Consider the following 13705-nt stretch of genomic DNA (forward strand, 5'->3'; position numbering starts at 1 on the left):
GATGTAAGGATTAGTCCTTGGACAGCGCCCGCTATGATATCTACTCTGGATATCTAAAGTGGATAATATTTCAGAACGGACAGTCTAACAATCCATGCATCCATGGTTTTGATTCGTTGTGTCTACGAGATCATGTCTGATCTAAAAATTTAGGTTTGTCTAAACTTAGAGTCCAATAGACTGACTTGTGAACATCTCTATTTCTCCTAATTGCACTAACATTTCATGAAAAGAAATATTTAGGAATTTTTGGCAGCAAATCTCTTTCGATTGGGTTGGGTCCATCTGTTTATTCTTTGTTGCTAATTAATGGAGCAATCCAAATTACTATTAGTACCTGCATACTACATAGTTTATTATAGGATAAAATTCCACTTAAGTCCTTTGAGTTTGGTCATAATTAACACCAAGTCCATTAATTTTGGCATTGGCCATCTCACCCCCAAAAACACATACGACCCTAACGGAAATTACATAATTACCTATAGGCTAAAACTCAAAAAATAAAAACAAAACTTTTCTCATTTCTTTCTGATCTCTCTTCACTTACTCATTCCCTCTCTTGTTCTTGAAGTTCAAACTTGCCACCTGCCTTTCTCCTGAATCCTGCAATTCACCATCCTGTCTACCGTCACTCGCAACGGTATAAAAAAAAGGCTTTTGTTCATATGGAATTGATGTTGCACATGATTGTTACGAGGGTTCACAAGTTCATGTGTGAATAATTTTCACCTTCTCCCAACGCTAATTAAGAGCAATTGATACTAACCCTAATTGATACTTATAACATTAATTCGTTGCTGCCACTTCACTTATAAAATTAATTCGTAAAATATAGAGAACACTTTGGATTAATTAATGAACCAAAGTGTCTGAATAAAAAACTCTAACTTAATCCAAATGGTTTTTTAGTATGTCCCAAACAAGAAACATTTTAATACGCCAAAATGAGAATTTAAGATGAAATTGAAGTGATCCAGATTACATCACCAGTGATGTTAATAAATTAGGTTAAACGTGATGGAAACAACAATAAACAATAATTAATGTAGTGATATGGTGGGAAATAACAATTCTTGTGGTTAGGTGTTAGGTCATGAACCACGAAGCATAATTACTCACTCTCTCCTTTTTATCAAGTTATTTAAAAAGCAAAGGCACCTAATCTGGGCAGAAAGTTATTTATGCATTAAAAAGATATATAGTCTAATAGTCATTGGACAGCTATGGCTGACGATGGTCCCTTTCTTCATTATTTTTGTGGCCTAAACTTTTTTCTTTTTGGTCATCTACAAAAACATATTTAATGTAACACCTTATTTTAATAAGTTCAATGCTTTTCTATTCATCTATCTTTTTGAAATCATCCGTCAGAATTAATTCACAAACCAATCTAAATGTTGTTGCTGAAATGAGGACAAGCACTTGAAAGAAAGAGAACAATGTCAATAGTGAGGACAAAGGCTAGAGGTTGATCCATCATTTGTGCTCCCACATTTAAATTAAGGAGTGAAGAAAGAGGAAGTAAGCTAACAATAAGTTAAGGATGAGTGAGAGAGAGAAAAATGAGTATCTACATTAACATATATATATATATATATGTATATAGCATTTAAATCCAAATTAATAATCTAATTCCCTATTCCTTTCTTTGTTTATTTTTATATGAATGTGGTTGGAGGCATGGCTTATGGAGTAGGTATGCAAAATGTGGTTTACAGCTATGCAACAAGGATATCGTGGAGAGTAGAGATTAAGCATGCGGTGAGACCTGGTCATGTTAGGAGGAGAGTCTCAACTCTAAAGTAGTTGAGGATATTTTCAAAATTGAAAGTAAAAAAAAGAATTGGTTGTTTTCTTGTTTTTATTTCCTACTATATTTTGGATGCACGAGGATTGAACTGAATCAATCAATATATAGAGATGTAGGACCTTGATTAATGTGCTAAGCCAAAGTTGAGTAAATTATTTGATTGTGATTTTCCTAATCTGCTATTTAGGTGATCAATTATTAATCCATGAAATGTGTTATCATGGGTATAGTATATACTTTATTTTTTTACGAAGGAGACTTGGGAAGGCAGGATCCTTTCCTTGCCAATCTCGTAGAACTAGTACAACATCTTACCGTCATTACCCCTTACTTACATCAGAAATTTTCAAGACAGGAATCAAACCTAAGCCATGCACTAATGCAGCGCACTCCCAAACTCGTTCTTATCATCGGGCTATGCCTTTGAGTGGATCCATAGTTTATACTTTAATTTGTTAACAAGTGTTTTATTTACATTTGATAAGTTTCAATATGTTTTAGGTATATATCATTTGAAAATCAGTGTGAACTTTTGTCATATACAGTATTATTGTTGAATACAAATAATTTTTTTCTACATATGAATAACGCCATTCGTTTTGTTTTAATATAATAGAGTATTGCCAAATAAACCATGTTTTAGAGGCAAATAGAAGATTTTAAAATCCTGAAATCTTAGTTTAAATTTCGTTGTCTATAAGTTTGGTTTAATTTTATATTAAATCAATTTAGTTTAGGGTTTTAGTTTATTAATTAAATTTTAATTTGTTGATTATTGTTTATTTGATTATTAATAATTAATTGTAATTATAATTTTTTTGTACTTGTAATTTCAAAATATATATATATATACAATGGAGAGTAATATGCTAATTTGGAATCTAAAATATGCACATCCTTATCTTATCCAATCTATAACTCTTTGCAGTTTACAGCTCTATAAATACAAATCTTTTTTTTTTTTTTTCGGATACTTCCATTGCTTATGAGGATTCTCAATTCACGTAAGTGCTTTCTAATAAGCAAGTCCAATGGCCCTTTGATTGGACAATCTCGATTAGCCGTCTAGCCCACCAAACCCTTATCGTGAAAACTCAATCAAAAAACCTTCAATCACATGTAAATCTGTCATTTTCAATACCGAAATTTTGAAGTAGACCGAAAGTTGGAGTGCTTGAGTAACTGGATGACCTAAAAGTTTATCCATATGTCCACCTAAGAGTCCCACCAACAGACACGAATTAGTTGACTTAAGAAGATTACAACTAATAATAAAATAAAATTCCATATTTTTTAAATCATATTTTTTGTGGCTTTTAAATTACCACTCAGTTTTTCTGGAGCAATTTTTTGGCCATCTATATACTGTAAATTAATTGGGCGTGCTTTACTCCATGGTAAAAAGTTAAAAAAAAAAAATGCAAGAACAGTATTCACCGTAAAAGTTAATTTAACATATACACAGCATTGTCATTATATCATTAGAGTACGTAACTAAGTATTGTTGTCGTCTTTACCCTTTTTTTTTTTAACAATGCATTTATTTTTCCAATAAAAAAAAAGTAAAAGCAAAAACAAACACGTAGCAAAGTCGACAAGTCTAATTTATCTGGTCTCAGTCAACACAATGACGTGAAACAAACTTTTTGGAGGCATGCAGGCACGGTCATATCTATACGTGTTGAATTTTAATGGGATGGACCTATTGTTACTCCGTCCCCAATTCTATCCTACTCTTTGTATTAATGCTTCTATTCATGAAATAAAAACTTGAAATTATACTAACTAAATCAAATTATTTTTATTTATTAATTTTTATATTTTAAAATAGACATAATTATTTAATTTAATATATGTAAATAAATTTATAAACTAAAAAATCTTTAAATTTTAAAAATCAAAGAATTGAACCAATTTAAAACAGTGATTTGATTATTTAAAATATTTAATTTAATTTAAATTTAAATTTTAAAAAATCAAAACAATGCATATTAACCAATTCTTTTTTAAAAATTGAATTGAACCATTGTCACCGTCACTATGTGGACGATGGGAGATTACCTTATCAATTAAAGTTATCAACATTTGTTGAATGCTAAGGATATTACTGATTGTGGAAATTAGAATCAACGAGATTGATTACATTTCATTTGTAAAAATTAAATACTTTTTTTTTAAGATTTAGATTTGATCATTTTTGTTAACAATCTCTTTTAATGGGTGGCCTATAAATTCAAGTAAGCTCTCTAAGACTTGACATGTGTTGGCTCTAAAAAAGGGTAATATCCTCTTTAGCTGAATTTTTAACACCAAAAATAATATGAAAATTAAAGGGTTAAATTTGACACAATAAATTGAATAAAAGACTCAATTTTTTTTATTTTAATAGTGAAATCTAAATTTTTTAAACTAAAAATGAAAAGTTTTAATAGTAATGAAATAACTGTAAAGAAATAATTATGCAAATTGACTATTGCAAATGTAAGTAAATAACAATTGTGTGGAGGTGCAATGACTAGTTTTATTAGAGCCTTTTAGAATTGAAATCAAAAGCGTGGAACATTGTCCACGAGACACATATTGCCTTTATTGGCATTTTTAGATTATTAAATACTGATAATGTAATGAGAATGAATTCCATATTGGTGCTTGGATGAGTTAGGAACCTGTCATTAACCACGCCAAGACATCCTCTTCTCTACAAATTAGCTCTAAAAAAAAAATTAAGATAACGTAATGTAAGCACCATTAAGGCCGACAAAACACGTTAACATCAATAAAATAAAATAAAATAAAGTCAACTGATCATTCAAAGACATGATTTTCAATACATATGTATATAATTTTCCATGGAATTCATTTTTCCTTTTTTAGTGACAAGCTGATGTGATTATTTGTGATAGTGCTATTACCTCACCCATGAGTGACAAATCCTATGAAAATTGCAAATATAAGCAAACTATGAATCCTAAAATTTATATTTGTGATTAATATCTAGTAGCTTAATGACAGCATTTTCATAGTGCGTGTGTTGACATCCAAAATAATCCATAAAATGGGCCAAGATTTAGCAATAAGTAACTAAGTTGATTCAGTTAAAGCAATTAATATGTATTGGATCAATAATAATCAAATTAATTTGTGGTTAACTAATTAAATAAAATATAAACAGTATATCCTTGGATTATTAATCCAATATAGTCAATTAGAGATTAATTGGGTTTAGATTTATTAAAAATATTAACTATAGGCCCAAAAATGCACAAGGCCTTATAGACATAGACCGTCCTTAGCCCCAACAATGCTAGGAGGGAATTCAGCACTTAAAAGGGTAATGGAAATTCAACATAATAATGTAATATCATGAGACTGAGTGAGATTTGTGTTGGAGAAAATTCAGTAAATGGCATAGATATACTACCTTCTACATGGGACAGTTATCAGTTTTATGTTGAAATGAAAATTCAACTAACAATTATATGGAATGGGGAGGATCATGTTAAGCAATTTTCACTCGCCTTGGACAACATGATGGCAAAGAAGAAGGTGACAGCAGCTATGGTTAGACATTTTGTTTTCTTCTATAATTTATTTGTTATTATGTGAGTTAGAAAGAAGTAAAACTAATTTTGGAAACTACAAACACCATGCAATTACACTTATCTTAATTTTTGAAACATTTTTCCTTTATTTTTCAATTCAATTTATCTTACCATCTGCACATAGGAGCAGTTTTAACTTAGCAAATTATCAAAGTTCCCTTTTTTGTCATTTATTCTTGCTCTTGGTGAGAGCACTTTAATTGCCTAAGTAGTCGGATTAGATCTTAAGAAATCAACCAAAAACATGCACAATAATTAATAAGCAAAAATATCTTCCTAGCTAGTTGGAGACATCTATACCTATTTGGGTTTTTTTTTTTTGATGTTGATATCTAAACAAAACATTAAGAGGCTTGGAGACTTTAGGGATTGGTGGCTGCCTTTTGGCCCTTCGGCATTATGAAACCAAACGCCAAAAATTGACCCCTAAAGTTCCCACTTGTGGTATGCTACCAGACTTGGGGCTGAGAAAACCAAATTGAACTATTGTCTTCTTTTCAGTTTGTTTGGGATTGATTTTTTAGGTATTCGATTCAATTTTGATTAAAATAATAAAGCTTTTTTATTTGGTTCGATTTTGATTTATAAGTTTAAAAATAAAAATTATTCAAATCTAATTGCATATTTTTTTATTTTTTCGGTTTTACAAAACAAAAATAATATTTTATTTTTAAAGATATAAATAAATTAAAAGTAATATAAAAAATTATAAATTCAAAAAATGATGAACCAAAACTATTGAAACCGATAAAATTCTTGATTTGATTCCTAAAAACTCAAAATGCTGCACATTAACTGCATTTTTTATGAAAATTGAACCAAATTAAACTGTTATGAATCCTACTACTAGTCAAGAATTTCAAGATGCAGGAGTTAGGAGCTAGGGGTAAGGGTCTAATTTAGATTGGATTTAAGGGAAAACCACACTAAACCAAATTTGATTTTAAAAATTTGAACCCAACCAATCTAAAGTTATAATAGAAACCAAACCAAACCGAAATAATTTGGTTTAGTTTAGTTTCTTTTTTGGTTAGGCTTTTAATTATAATGTAAATTAAATCATGAAAAAAAAAAAATGGTTCCCTAACTTTTTATCATAGATAATGAATATCATCCATTTAACTAGATGTTACTCATGAATTAAGATTACAAAGAACGTATTATGAATAAAGAAAATGACCGTGGAGTTGGACCAGTGTATTATAGACAATCAATTACAAGTTCACTCAATGTTTGAGGTGGTAACATGCTTGACTCGAAAAAGAAATACATTTTTTTTGTTGGTCTGAGAAAACGATGGCATTCCTACGCTTGGACAACATGCAGACGCCATACAATGTCAACGATAAAAGCATTAACGAATGACTCGACTGATGCTGAATGTGATATATGAGTGAAGAGGCGAAGGAAAAATTCAAAAAAACCACACTAACTACAGGTTTAATATAAATTTTCCAATGGCAGCCAACCCCGATGTACAAATATTTATCACTCTTAGCTTAACCCTCGATCTGAACTGGCAATGGGGTGTTCAGAATCAATAAAATGGTAGCTCTGATGGATGGCAAACACATCAGACCATGTATGTCATACCTACTTGCAAGATATTCATGTGAGGTACACTCAAATTTGCAGCGCCAGCTCGGCAGTTTCTCCTTATGAATGCATAGAAGTAGTTAATGACAAGTTTCTTAAGAAAAAAGGAGTTCTTTTTGGCCCTCACATCTCCATGTGCCAGAAAATATGTAAATCCTGAATCTATTGCTTCTCGCAGAGCTGAAAGCTGATATTCCAAACTTGGGTCTTCATCTGATGACATGACACTAGATGGCAATGCTGCTGAAGCTTCTTCTGAGGTAGAAGTTCCCGCTTCTTCTGATCTTCTATCATGCATCAAAGGGATTTTAAGCTCTTCGTTACCCCTGGTTCCATAATCCCTCGAGCTCACTGAAACCCTATCATGGTCCACCTCATGCAAACTGCTCTACAAGGCCAGATCTTGAGCTTCTTTCCGCAAGAAATTCTCCAGGCTTTGAACCAAAAGTTGCTCAAATGCATGGTGATCCTCCTTTTGAATATCTTTGTAACCATATCGAGCAATACACTGAAACATATGGTAGTCCTTTGGGCAAACTCTTCGGAAAAGAAATCTCTCGCTCTGAGGGACCACAGGAACAGGGACGTATTTGATACAAACAAACACAATGGTAGAATGGATGGCAGGTAGGCTAAGTAGAAACTGCCCAAAAATTGAGGGAATGCCATGGACAAGCTCATTGTATAACAAACCGATCCCCGGAACTCTCACTGTCCCAAGTGTGGAGCCAAGTTCAAAGCATGAAGTCCATGGATATGTTCTCTCTGACCTCACTCTGGTACTTCAACACACTGCCATTGCTCCAAATGTACATCACAGTGAGAAAGAAAGTAGCAAAAACGAGTGGTAGCCAGCCTCCCTCTAGAACTTTTGATAGAACAGCAGAGAAGTAGATAAGCTCTATCAATCCGAATACAAGTGGAAAACACAAAGCCATAAATAAATTGGTCTGCCATATTAGAAGCATTACAAGTGTCACCAACGAGGTTGTGACCATCATAACACCAACTTCAGCTATGCCTGCAAAAACAATTTAGACAGGCATTAGAGAAGCTACCATCAAAAGATTAGTAATAGAAGCTACTAGCTTAATCAGCCCTTTCCTTGCTCATAAATATTATGATTTTGGTGGAAATTCAGACACCAGTAATTCTACTCAATACTCATTAGCATAACAATAATACAAAGTTTTAAACTCAATTAAGCACCAAAATCAACAAAACATTATATAACACAAAGACAACAAATAAGTGACAGGATAGACACTGATGAAATAAATAAAACCAAATAAGTTCAAAACAAAGTTGGGGGTGTTGCTACCATGACATGAGGAAGCATTCATCATTGATCAGCCATTATAAATTCGTCAGTTCAACATTATGTAATATACTGCAGTTTTTACATTAACAAATCTGTAAATCAGCAAATATGCAAATATATATGAAATACAATCAATCTATATTATTGAGTAAAATTTCCAAGTGCCACGTACAACCCTAGTAAAAGTAGTAGTGTAGTTCCTGACTTCACCAAAGCAGACACTCAACTGGGAGAAGCATCCAAAAGAACACTAGAATATTTTGAATAAAAGAAAATGATACTTTTCAGGAACCAGAGAGGCAAAAAGAGAAAAATAGTGGTTGAAATAAGAAAAGTTGCTAACCATATGCATTGGCGATATCTGCAGTGCTGCGAAAGATGGAAACAACAACAACACACATGATCATTAAAAACCAATTTATCACAGGGAAGTAAATTTGACCCATCAGTCTCCTTGAGGTGTGAATTATCTTCAGTCTTGGGAAGCATCCAAGAGCCATAGACTGCTTGACACATGAAAATGTAGCAGATATCATTGCTTGGCTGGCAATCATGGCAGCAATGGTGGCTATCACGAAAACTGGCCAGAAAATGCTATCTGTTTGTTCATAAGAAGCAAAATATGAAGTGTCAAAATCAGCAATTATTAAAATCTAAAATTTATTGAGTACAAATTTGAAAATATAGAGAAATAGATGAAGATAATCAGCATGTTGGCAACTGTTACCTGGCACAGAATCATAGAAAATTCTTCCTGAAGAATCAGGGTATTTCATTAGATATGCAGCCTGGCCCATGTATGCAAAGAGAAGACAGGGAAAGACTACAAAGGTGAAGGCCATCTGTGCAGGCAGTACAAATTAATCATAAGAGGCATAATGAAAATCAAAGGTCATTCTTCAAGTACTAAAGAGATGAATTAAAGGAAGAATCAACCTGTATGGCTTGTATGGAGAAATGCCCTAGATCAGCAAACATCGCTTCAGCACCTGTAACAACAAAGAAACATGTTATGCCACTGAAAGGGGGTTGTACTTGTTTCTAAAACTTCATACAAAGAAGCTACTCATCTCAACATCAAAGAAAAGCATTAAAGCTATTTTTTTGCAGGTTCTGAAAATGTATTAATATATATCAACAAATTCTAATGACTTAATGCAGAAACAGATCCATGCATTGTGATATTCTCTAGCATGTCCAGCTTCAGTATTCCACTCGGACATCATGAATATTGATGTTTGACAAACATTGCTTCCATGCTGTCAAGGTCTGCTTTAAAAGCGTAACATACCTGTAATGCACAGAACGCAACCTCCCAGAGCAGACCATGCATCTCTGCTGTTCTTCTTGAAGAAAAAATAGATATAAGCAGGATTGAATGCCTTCATAACTGTAATATCATACTTCACTATATTGTAACTTCCTATTGAACCCAGAGAGAAGAACCACAAAGCAAGTGCTGGAGCAAACATGAAACCAACTTTACTGGTTCCAAACTGCTGTATGCTGAACAACATAACCAGGATTATAATTGAAACAACCACCAATGCAGCTGTAACAAACAGGTAGATAAAGAAAAATTATGACAGTTCATCGCTCTAAAACATAATTAATTTATAGGTTAAAGCTAGAACCATTATCTATTTGTTAAGAACTGCCTTATATGATGGTGCATATTTAATAAAAATTAATACCCAGTGGATAATATAATATTCATCCAGCCCAGTAGAACTGTGATTTAGCAATCAAACTTAGGCTCCTCCACTACCTCCAACCCACCATCAAAAACTTTTTTTTTTTCTAAGACGCTCCTTCAAATAAATATGAGAATCGACATTGAGTATCATATGGAAGAAAGGAAACAATGGAATCATATGATGGCTGCCTTATGCCTCTATCCTCCATATGCTATAAATACTTCATCTCTTCAATTATTTTATAGAAGTTCTTGGCAGTTAATGAACAATAAATATTTTATATGAGACAAAAGATAATGAAAAGCACCCACTTGTACCAAAGCCTTTTATTTCACCCTGAAGACCACTCACAGCAGACATAACTGCAACATAAAATCATTACAACCTGACATCAGTATTAACCCAGGCATATAATTTTGAAGTAATTCAATATGTCAAAAAGATATTGACATTGCTGTCATACCAGCAGGTGAAATTAGGAGCACTCTAGTTTTTGAGAAATAGAAAAACTCACACATAGCAATAGCAATCAATTCAATAAAGCAGAGAAAGTGAAAGCATTTTGCCAATTCAGCTATTAAGACAACAAAAACAGTTTGAGTTCACGATATTTGCTAGGCAAGTACACGTGAACTCAAATATGCAACTTCACTATTAAAAAATCAATTATAACAAGCAGTGGCTGCAAGATTGTGACCTTCTTACAGTGTGCAAATTGCACAGTTAATACAGTGAACACCAAACATACGTTAACTTTGAGGTTCTATTTGATATCAAAGAAATGTTCTAGGAACCTTTATAAGTTTTTCTAACAAAGATGCACAACTGAAGGTGTAGAAGTGAAATACATGTAAACCCGGGACATTGAACCTCACTTGAAGAAAAGATGGTTAAGATGTTTATCTTAAAATCAAATTCAAGTTTCATTTCCAGCATATTTGAAGGTTTGAGTATCCTCCAATAAAAATTATACGTAATTCACCTTGTCTATTCAACTTCATAGATTTGCAAATTGATTCTCCACAAGGAATCTGTTATGCTCCAATGCTCAAGTTACATGGAAGACCCTTTGAATAACAGAAGTGCTTGCTCTCTTAGCATAAAATTTTTTAGGTCTGTCCCAAAAGCTGTTACATGGAAATAATGGACTGTACCCAATCTTTTTCTTTTTCTTAGGTAGAATCTATTATATCATTCAACCATGAATTGTGAAGCATTTTCTTGAACCATATGAATCAGAAAAAGCCTGCGTTCTTAAGAGATCTTGAGTTCTAAATAGTAGGGAGACAAATTTTACTGCATCTAAACAAAGCCAACAATACATTCAGGTTCAATGCATCTAATACCATTCAGCTATTCATAAAATTGATAAAGACAGAATTTGAAAGACTATTTGTTTAAAATATGTTTTTTAACTTCAACACAGGATATATACGCATCTATCTACCTGATATTGCTGGGGTTAGAATGCCATCTCCTATGACCATGGAAGTTCCCATCAAAACCAACAGCAACAGGAGGGTCTTCAAGGATGATCTCGTTTCCAAAGCCTCTTTTATGTTTAAAGCCCTTTCCAACTCTGGAGTGGGCTGTTTGAGCTTAAAACTTGATATCCGTTCATCCGCTGGCTGACGATTTGGCAGCATGTTGATCTTCGCATACCTGCAAATCAGTGAGTATAGTGCAAATGTTCCCCCTACAATTGCATTAATTTATGTGTCAACAGGGAAATGATTTTCAATATTACTAGTAAAAAGTAAAGTGAATAGGAATCCTACTATAGAAGCTCTTACCCTCCCCATTATCATTGGCTTTAAGCACTACAAATACATATTTTGCCAACGGGATTAGAGCAATTGTGTACATCACCAGTGACAAAGTCCCAAGATATCCACATCTGATTCAATTTGTACTTTGCTGAAGACATCACTGAAAACGTATAAAGGGCTTGTCCCCATGTCACCATACACGACCCCAAGTGTTTGAAATGCCAATGCAAGAGTGCGCCAAGTTGAAAGGTCCTGATCAATTAAAGTAATACATTTTAGTAAGAGAATACAGTTGAGCATATTGGAATGTCAATTCCTTTGTAAAACGATCAAACAATTCTTGACTTTTTGAAAACAAAATAAGGTTTTCAATGGTTAAAATTCATACATTCTCAGATTAGAAAGCTAATCACCATGGAAAGAAAAGTACCCTGTATAATTTCCTAGCTATTATAAGTGAGAACCTAATAATTTTCTCCTGAGAACCTAATAATTTTCTCCTGAGACTATTTACTCCACATATTTGATAGAAGACACTATTTGCGCTATACCCCAGTTACTAGAAACAACAAAAGTTGTCCAATTTGTAGTCCATCATACAAAATTGATTGATGAACCAAGCTGTGCGAAATGAATATATGAGAAACTTGGGGACGCTTCAATCACAGCACCTGCTCTGTAGAATGCAACAGTATTTTCTAAACTTCTTTATTTCTTTATTTTTGTAGATGCAAAATTTCTTCATTTATTAAACTTTAAAAGGTCAAAATAAGAAATTGAAAAATAGAGTCGTCCCAGGCATAAACTTTTCTACCAATTTTCCAATGTCTTAAGCAGTACGGTAATGATAATATGCGACACTGATACAACAAAACGCCAAAAGCAAAGACTTTGAAGAGGAAAAAAAAATTATATATCCAAATATCTTCAAGGTATAGAATTTTAAAGGAAATGGAGACAATCAAATTAATTACCTTAGGGTGGTGATCATGAGCATCAGCAATCTCCATGGCTTCAACATCAAAGAAATCAACTCTCCTCGGCTTCTTAACCAGTCTCCTCCGCAAAGATCCATACCCTTCTTTGCCGTCATTTTCATCAAGCAATGACCAAGGAGGTGACTCTGAGTCCACTTCACTACCATCGACCCACTTTGACTCAGCCATCCCACCACCACTGTAAGTTCTGGCAGTCAGTCTCGCACTGCTACTCTCTTCAATCTGATCTTCTTCCATATTCTCAAAAACCCTTCAAAACTCACTTTAAATGGCTTCCGTCTTTGTAAAGAAAGACTTTTTTTTTTATTATTTTCCTTGGCTCAGAAAAACCTCAGCCCCCAGTATTTGGTTCTTTGTACAGAAAAACAAAAAAAACTACCCCTTCGTGTTTAGTGCTTGCTCATTTTCTTCTTCTTCACTGTTTTCTTCTAAGGTAGATCTGGGAGGTTAATCTTATATTCTTCATTGGTCTCTTCCAAACTAATCGTGCAGAGACCAGAACATTGATTAATAATAATTGGATGGGACAGTGAGATCAACAGAGAAAAAGATTGCTACTGCTTACTTTTTAGTTTCTGATGAGAAACGTCTTTGTTTCCGTTGGCTTTTGGTGACTACGCCAATGAACACCTTTTTTGGGGTTTTTTTTTTTTAATGCTGATGCTTTTAATAAAGTGCGTATGTTAGTAGTAGTTTTTGCGTGATAATCGGAGATACGAGGGTTTAGGACAAAAGAATTTTAGAAATTTTTTATAATGTGTCTTGCAGGGAATGGGAGTTGTCAATTGTCATACCAATCAATGTCCTTAAGGCAGACATCATCTTATCCAAATTCCGTCAAGACTTCGTATTTTTGACAGCTCTTTCTAAGAATATGCTTTCTTCGTTTTTTAATTTGAAATAAAAAGA

The 13705-nt window shown here is 33.2% G+C and overlaps 1 pseudogene across 1 annotated transcript; it reads right to left on the reverse strand.

The window, feature by feature from the left end:
* Nucleotides 1-6851: 6851 nt before the first annotated feature.
* LOC111317856 (putative potassium transporter 12) lies at nt 6852-13183 on the reverse strand (annotated as a pseudogene). The gene is made up of 9 exons (XR_016331955.1): nt 12773-13183; nt 11823-12050; nt 11477-11725; nt 10341-10391; nt 9624-9884; nt 9269-9321; nt 9060-9174; nt 8676-8930; nt 6852-8032 (listed from the first exon to the last, which is right to left on the reverse strand). The product of XR_016331955.1 is annotated as a putative potassium transporter 12 (transcript).
* Between the last annotated feature and the right edge of the window lie 522 nt (nt 13184-13705).

This window comes from Durio zibethinus, chromosome 2, assembly GCF_047325235.1.
Source record: "Durio zibethinus cultivar Kanyao isolate XHJ-2024 chromosome 2, ASM4732523v1, whole genome shotgun sequence".
NCBI lineage: Eukaryota > Viridiplantae > Streptophyta > Magnoliopsida > Malvales > Malvaceae > Durio > Durio zibethinus.